Raw genomic sequence first — 7827 nt, 5'->3', positions numbered from 1 at the left:
AGCCACTGACCACCTGGGGTCAAAACCATCACCTTCGCTGGCCCTTAGTTTCCACACTGTAAAGGGAGGAGCATGATGACGCTGGTTCTGTGCTCGACAACGCAGGTCATATGAAGACCAAATGATAAAATGCTGTGTTAACAGGACATTGATGTGCTGGTTATCATCTCACAGCATACAACGTCTGCTCACTGGATCATGATCCCTAATGCTGTAATGACATTGCTTTCCTCTGACAGATGTTATCTGGACTTCCTTGCACAGGTGGTGTTACCGCACCAGGTCTGTTTTTGCCCGCCGCCCAGAAAGCCAATCACCGAGACGACGAGATTGCAGAGAGAGAGGGTTTAATCACAAGGCAGTCCAGTGAGGAAAACGAGAGAACAAGTCTCAAATCTGCCTCCCCGAAAGTAGGGACTTAGGGGTATTTATGGGGAAGGGGGCAAGGTGGTCTGAAATGATTGGAGGTGAGGAGAATGAGGTAATTGATGATCTGCACACGTGTAGTCAGGCTTCTTGCTTCTTCTTAGGACACGTGTTCGCAGAATGGCGGCGTTAGCATGCCCTGAGCGTGGAGTTGCAACCTCTTGCCGTCAAAAGGGCCCAGTTGATGGGTTGGTGGTCTCAATCCGGCCTGAAGTGGACAAGGGGTTCAGTTCCTGAAAAAAACAGCTCAAACACCCATTACCATGGTAACCCAGGCTCCAGGGAGATGTCATCTATAGGAACCTAGAGGGAGTCAGATAGCATAGTGTCCAAACAGCACAGTTAACAATGAGTAAGTTAAATTTATCATGCAGATTTAAGTCCCTCGCCTTCCATTCTGATAAATTTCTAGGTAAGGCCATTCCCCCCTTCTTCCTGATGCAGGGAAGAAGATACCTTTACAAATGGAGATTTTCTTTACAAATGTAAATGTCTCTCACAAAGGGTAACTAGAACTAAGAATGGGTTTAGCATGACCTCACCCAGGTACCCAGAGATGTCTATAGTAATGGCCTTTTCTGGGGGCAGGCCTCCCATCCCAAACTCCTTTGGTCAGTTGGGGGGGGTGGGGGTCAAAACGTCATTCAGGCAGAGACATACTCTGAGTTCACAAATTCCAATCCCCCATAGTTACCAGCTGCTCAGTCATCAATGGCTGCTTGCCAGTTTCAGTGGCAATGTGCTGGAGCAGTCCTCTCTCTCTTCATTGGAATTATACCTTGAGAATGAGTGCCTCCTTCAATTCTGCACCCCACGTGCCTCCCTTGCCTCACCCTAGCTCCAGCCCTGGTACCTTGGAGAGAGATGCTTACAAAGCCTGCAGATGCAGGAATAAGCCGTTGTAATGTTCTCCCGGCCTGTTGTGCTCTGGTTACTGAAGTTCCGTCATAGAAATAGCCCTCTACCTTCCTCTGCATTGGGCTGCCAGTGAGCCTAGAAGTTACTGGATTTTAACTTCGCATCCCATTGTAGGATCCCAAAAAGGGAACCCCAACTCCAGCCTCGGGAAGGCGCGGACCCACAGACACAGAAGACCGAGCTTGATGCAAACGCAAGAGGTAAGAGGTTTATTTAGCGGAGCTCCGGGTCGACACGTATCTCTCACAGGAGACAGAGGAGTCGACCCCGAACCTTAAGGGGCAAGCTCTTTTATAGGATTCGGAAGCATAAAGCGGGAAAAGGTTGGCGCGGTCTTACATGATTGGCTAATTTAAAACATTTAAACAGTTACATTTTATGGCGCGAATTGCTATGGCGCGAAGCAATTATCAGGTTACACACACGCGTCCCCATCTGGACCCCCTCCACCCCGACCCTCCCAAACTTATCCCTCTGGAGCACTCTCTTGTTCTCAATTTTCCCCGAACAGTTTAGGGCGAGTCTTCTATGAATAGAGTCAGTCAGGATCGATAAACGTTCCCCCTTATACCAGGAATCCTTAGGGTGTGGAGGTGCCTGTCTCTAAGGTATTAACTTTTAAATTTTTAATATAATTTACTTCCTTCATTCCCCACTTCTTCTTTTGTCCCTAGTTCTAATCTTAGAACTTAGTTTTCGGTGTCTACTATCAGTGGCTCATTGTGTGGGAGAGCTTGGTAATGGCGTTGGAGCATCATAGCACGCACTGCATTGACTCTTTTTCTTATGAAAGCAGTAATTCTATTGAAAACACACGGTCCGAAGACCAAAAGTAGAAAAAAAATCAGCAAGGGTCCTGCTAGGGAGGATAGTAAGGTCGTCATCCAGGGGAACTTAGTGAACCAGGATTCAAACCAGCTTTGTTGCGCCTCCCTGCTTCGCTGCCTCATGTCTAATCTTTTCTTTAATTTTTGCATTGAATCTCGGACTACCCCTGTGTGATCTGCATAGAAACAGCAGTCTTCTTTAAGGGCCGCACAAAGTCCTCCCTCTCTTAAAAACAGCAGATCTAATCCTCTTCTATTCTGGAGCACTACTTCAGACAGGGAGGTGAGGGACTCTTCTAATTTAGAGATGGACTGTTCTAAAGTCCTGAGGTCTTCATCTATAGCATTGCTCAAGGCAGTTAATCCCCTTTCTCCTGTGACTAAGGCCGTAGTGCCAGTCCCTACGCCATGCAACTCCCAGTCCCAGGAGTACAGCCAGGGTGAGGGATACTGGTTCCCTTCTCCATAATCTGGATCTCTGGTCAAATTTATCCTCGAAACTATTGGCAGTATGATAATAAATTCTAGGTACCAACTGCACAAGCACACAAAAATCTTGTGACGAATTGAATACGCTAGTTGAGATGCAGGGGGTTAGGCCCGTGGTGCAGGCCCACCACCTATTGGGTCCTGGTACCAAAAAATGACCAGGAGTAGTCGGAAGGCTGACTTCAATCTTATTACATAGAGCCTGGTAGCCCGGGGGAATTTTTCCTAAGCATAGTCCTGAACTGGTCCCCGACACATCCGTTAGGGTTAGCCGCCCTTCTTTTCCCCAAAGGCAAGTCGTGTGGTCTGAGGTGTTATTATAGACCCCCATGGTGGCAATTCCTTCATAATAAGGGGGGCTGACCGCTAGGCATAGCCAGCATGATTCAGTCATTTCAGGGTTGGAATCATTCAAGGCGTAGTAAGCTCGCCGCACTAAGTTAAACAGTCTGTGCCATCTTTGCCCAGTAGGTACTGCGGGAGGTGGCGTAGATGGTGGTCGCAGGGCAGATTTGGTGACCGTATCTATGGTCCCATTTAGGGTTATGGACTTTGCCTGGGGGGGTTTGGGGCTATTTAACCCTATCGGTCTGCTGGCGGGAGGTTCTATTTTTAATCTAATAGAGAAGGTCAGGCCTTTATCATATCGGTCTTTGTATAATCTTATTCCCCATGAATGACCATTCTCGGTCCAGGTTTTAATTGTTTTTCCTTTTTCTGTGAACTGAATGGTTAAGGGGTGGCACCAGGTATTGCATTCTGAGCCCCGACTCATCTGGTGGCTATAATTTGCTCTAACCCTGATTAAATCCCAAGAAGAGGAGGGTTCCCAATAAGTAGTCCCACTGGTTTCACATCCCCAGTTTTTACAGTAGAAGTCTTCCTTGCCCCCACACCAGGAGTCAATTGAACGAGGTCTGTGGTGACCGGGGCACACGTAAAAGGAGTATGCCTTTAGTTTACCCCTGCGATGGGGGGAGTGGCATCCTCCGGCTTGTTTTGCCCCCCCCTCGTCGACCCATGAAATCCCAGTCGGGGGTTCCTATAGCCAGTTTACAAAGGTCAGGGTGTAAGTCTGGCCACCATGTCCAAGGGGAAGCAGTTTTTTGGATTGACCAGGTTATATCTCCTACCTGGGAGACGACTTGCCACGTGAGCAGTTGAGGAGCGTGGGGGTCAGGATTGGACAAGCTGCTCGCTGTTCCCACGACGCAAACGCAACTTAAGAGGGTTATCAGTCTTTTCCACCTTCCAGATATCTGCTGCATTCTGGGGTGCCTTCTTTACGTGTGTGGCGTGAACCCAAGAGGTTATACCGTCCACCTTGACTGCTGTGGGCGTAGTGAGGAGCACCACGTAGGGCCCCTTCCAACGTGGCTCTAATGACCCCGTCCGATGTCGTCTCACAAGGACAGAGTCCCCAACCTGGAATTGGTGCGGGATGAGCAGATCACCAGGCTGGTAGGCCTCTTTTAGCTGGTTCCAGATGTCGCGCCTGACGGCCTCAAGTGCTTTCAAGCGGGCTGACAAAGGTATAGAAGGTATAATGTCAGGGTCATGTATCCCTATTTGTGCCAAAGGGGGAGGGGTTCCATAGAGGATTTCAAAGGGTGTAAGTTTTAAGGGTCCTTGTGGGGTGTTCCGGGCGCGGAACAGGGCAAAGGGCAGGAGGGCTGTCCAGTCACTATCGCCGGTCTCTATGGACAATTTAGTTAGGGTCTCTTTAATTGTTCTATTCATCCTTTCTACCTGGCCTGAGCTCTGGGGTCTATAAGCACAATGTAATTTCCAATTGATCCCCAGTTGACTGGCCAGTCCCTGACTTACCTGGGCAACGAATGCAGGACCATTGTCAGATCCAATTACCTTTGGGATCCCGAATCTTGGGAGGATTTCTTCCAATATCTTCTTGGCTACTACAGAGGCAGTCTCTTTTCGGGTGGGGAAAGCCTCTACCCATCCCGAGAAGGTATCTATAAATACTAGAAGATATTTATTTTTATACCGGGCCGGTTTGATTTCAGTAAAGTCTATCTCCCAAAAGGTTCCGGGCCTGTCTCCCCAGAGTCTATGTCCAGTGCGGTATTTGGTAACTGCAGCATTTGTGAGAGCGCAAGCTCTACAATCCTTATAAATTTTTTTAGCCACCTTTTTCAAATCTGGTACCTCGTACGGGGAGGCCTCAATAATTTTAATTAGTTTCTGAGGGCTCAAGTGGGTTAGCTGGTGTAGATGTGATAGATATTCTCGCCCTTCTGCAACGGAAAGGACTTTCTCTTCTTTAGTTAGTTCCCCACCGGAGACAGTTTTGTTGACCTTAGCTCCCTGGAGAGTCAGGACCATAGGTCCTAGTGCCGCCCGCTTGGCTTCCAAATCTGCTAAGCGGTTCCCTTGAGCTATGGGGTCGGTGCCTTTCTGATGACCTGGGCAATGGATGATTGCCACCTTTTTAGGCAAATGTATAGCCTCTAGGAGGCCCAGAATCTCTTTTTTATTTTTGATATCTTTTCCAGCCGAGGTAAGCAGCCCTCTTTGTTTATAAATAGCCCCATGAACATGGGCAGTAGCAAAGGCATACCTGCTGTCCGTGTATATATTCACAGTCTTATTCTCAGCTAACCTTAACGCCTGTGTCAGGCGATAAGCTCAGCCTTTTGTGCAGAAGTCCCTTCCGGCAAGCTGCTTGCCCACAGAGTCTTTTTCCGTCTACCACAGCAGCCCCAGCCATCCTCTTACCTTCTGCCATAAAGCTGCTGCCGTCGGTGTACCAATTAGGGGCCCCAGCCCATGGCTTATCCGCAGATCGGGTCGGGTCCCGCTTCTGATGCCAAGATGTCGCCGCATTGGTGAACAGGTATTTCATCATCCGCTTCGGGCAGTAGTGTGGCCGGGTTTAAGATGGCCGGTGGGGCAAAGGTAATTCTCTCAGTTAGGAGCAGACTTTGGTAGTGAGTCATCCGGGCGTTAGTCATCCATCGATCTGGAGGCTGTCTGATAATGCTTTCTAAGGCATGGGGGGCTACTACGGTTATCTGTTGGCCCAGAGTTAACTTATCTGCATCTTTTACCAGCTGGGCAGTGGCGGCGATTGCCCTTAAGCAGGAGGGCCATCCACTGGCTACCGGATCCAGTTTTTTTGATAGATATGCGACTGGGCGCTTCCAGGGCCCAAGGGCTTGAGTTAGGACTCCCCAGGCGATTCCCTTTTTTTTATCTACATACAAGGTGAAGGGCTTGGTCAAATCTGGTAGGGCCAACGCGGGTGCCTCTAATAATGCCCGTTTTAGAGTCTCAAAAGCCTTCTGGTGCTCTAGAGTCCAGACAAAGTTTCCACTTTCCTTAGTCAATGGGTACAGTGGAGCAGCCAGGGTAGCAAACCCAGGGATCCATAATTGGCAGAAGCCGGCTGTCCCCAGGAATTCCCTTACCTGGCGAGCGGAGGTTGGGGCCGGAATCTGGGTCACAGTCTTTTTCCGTGCGTCGGTTAACCACCTTTGGCCGTCCTTTAGTGTGTAGCCTAAGTAGACTACTTTTTCCTGGCACAACTGTGCCTTTTTTTTCGACGCCCGGTATCCCAACTCACCCAACTCGGCCAGGAGGCGCTTGGTCCCTTCTTCACAGTCTCCCGGGGTTTCCGCCGCCAACAATAGATCATCTATATACTGTAAAAGAGTCACTTGAGGGTTTTTAACCCTATAATCAGTCAAGTCCCTGTGGAGGGCTTTATCAAACAGGGTAGGGGAGTTTTTAAAACCTTGAGGTAGTCTCGTCCAAGTCAGTTGTCCAACGATCCCCATATCAGGGTCGCGCCACTCGAAAGCAAAAAGTAATTGGCTTTTTGGGTGAAGCCGTAGACAGAAGAATGCATCTTTCAGGTCCAAGACAGTGTACCATTTTCGTGATGGGGGGAGGGAGCTGAGTAGGTTATATGGGTTTGGCACGGTAGGGTGTAAATCCTGCACTCTTTTATTTATTTCTCTTAAATCCTGGACCGGCCTATAATCATTAGTTCCAGGCTTTTTTACAGGCAGGAGGGGGGTGTTCCAAGGAGACTGGCAAGGAACCAGGATTCCTTGTTGGAGCAGCCTCTGGATATGGGGGCGGATTCCTTCTCTGGCCTCTTTGCTTATTGGGTATTGACGCACCCTTATCGGGAGGGCTCCGGCCTTAAGATCTATCATGACTGGGGGAATTCTCGTAGCCGTCCCTAGTCCCCCGGTTTCAGCCCATGCCGTTGGAAATTCGATCAGCCACTTATCGGTATTGAGCCGAGCTCTAGGCTTAGGCTGCTGATGGAGCCGATATTCTTCCTCTAGTTCCAGGGCCAATATCATGGTGGTAGGTGCGGACCAGGATACTGTAGGCCGAGGTTGAGCAAAATCTATTTGAGCTTTTAGTTTGGTTAAAAGGTCTCGACCTAGCAACGGGGTCGGGCATTCAGGAATCACTAGGAAGGAATGGGACACCCTTCCTTTTCCCAAGTCCACTGTCCGGGAAGTAGTCCATGAGTATTGTTTCTGCCCAGTGGCTCCAACAACCAGAGTCTTTTTAGTTTTTAATTTCCCCAAAGGTTGCTTCAGTACTGAATATTCAGCCCCAGTATCAATCAGAAAACTCATAGGGGTCCCCTCAACAGTTAGGGTTACCCTAGGCTCGGGGAGGGGGCCCGAGCCCCGTCCCCGCTATTCTTCGTCCTCTCCTAAAGACAACACCTTGGGTGTGGCCCTTTTTTGGGGGCATTCCCTTGCCCAGTGTCCTCTCTCCTTACAATAGGCACATTGGTCCTTGTCCAAGGGTTGCCGTCTGCGTGAGCCTGGTCGTGGGGCGTTGCCCAGGTTCCCTGACTGTCTGTGATCTGGCCCTGTCGCTTTTATCACTGCAGCCAGTATTTTAGTTTTTTTTCTCGTCTCCTGTCTCTCCTGTCTTCCCTCTCCTCAGCCTCCCTTCTCTCTCTTTCTCGCTTTTCCTCTTCACTCTCCCTTTTATGATACACCTTTTCAGCCTCCTTTATTACGTCCCGCAGGTCGTAGTCTTGCAGCCCCTCTAGCCTTTGTAATCTCCTCTTTATATCTGGGGCTGACTGTCCAATAAAGGCCATAATGACAGAGGCCTTCTGCCCTTCCGAGGACGGATCAAAGGGCGTGTACCTCATGTAAGCCTCCATCAA

At 49.4% G+C, this 7827-nt stretch overlaps 1 long non-coding RNA gene across 1 annotated transcript; it reads right to left on the bottom strand.

The window, feature by feature from the left end:
- Nucleotides 1-282: 282 nt before the first annotated feature.
- LOC147912919 (uncharacterized) lies at nt 283-5471 on the bottom strand. Its single transcript, XR_015549517.1, has 3 exons — nt 5397-5471; nt 3794-4183; nt 283-634 (listed from the first exon to the last, which is right to left on the bottom strand). It is a non-coding gene; the product is annotated as an uncharacterized LOC147912919 (long non-coding RNA).
- Nucleotides 5472-7827: the final 2356 nt, after the last annotated feature.

This window comes from Ceratotherium simum, chromosome 33 (assembly GCF_057802395.1).
Source record: "Ceratotherium simum simum isolate JZ-2026a chromosome 33, ASM5780239v1, whole genome shotgun sequence".
NCBI classification, from domain to species: Eukaryota; Metazoa; Chordata; class Mammalia; order Perissodactyla; family Rhinocerotidae; genus Ceratotherium; species Ceratotherium simum.
The sequence above is the reverse complement of the archived record's forward strand: the minus strand, read 5'-3'. Positions and strand labels throughout refer to the sequence as shown.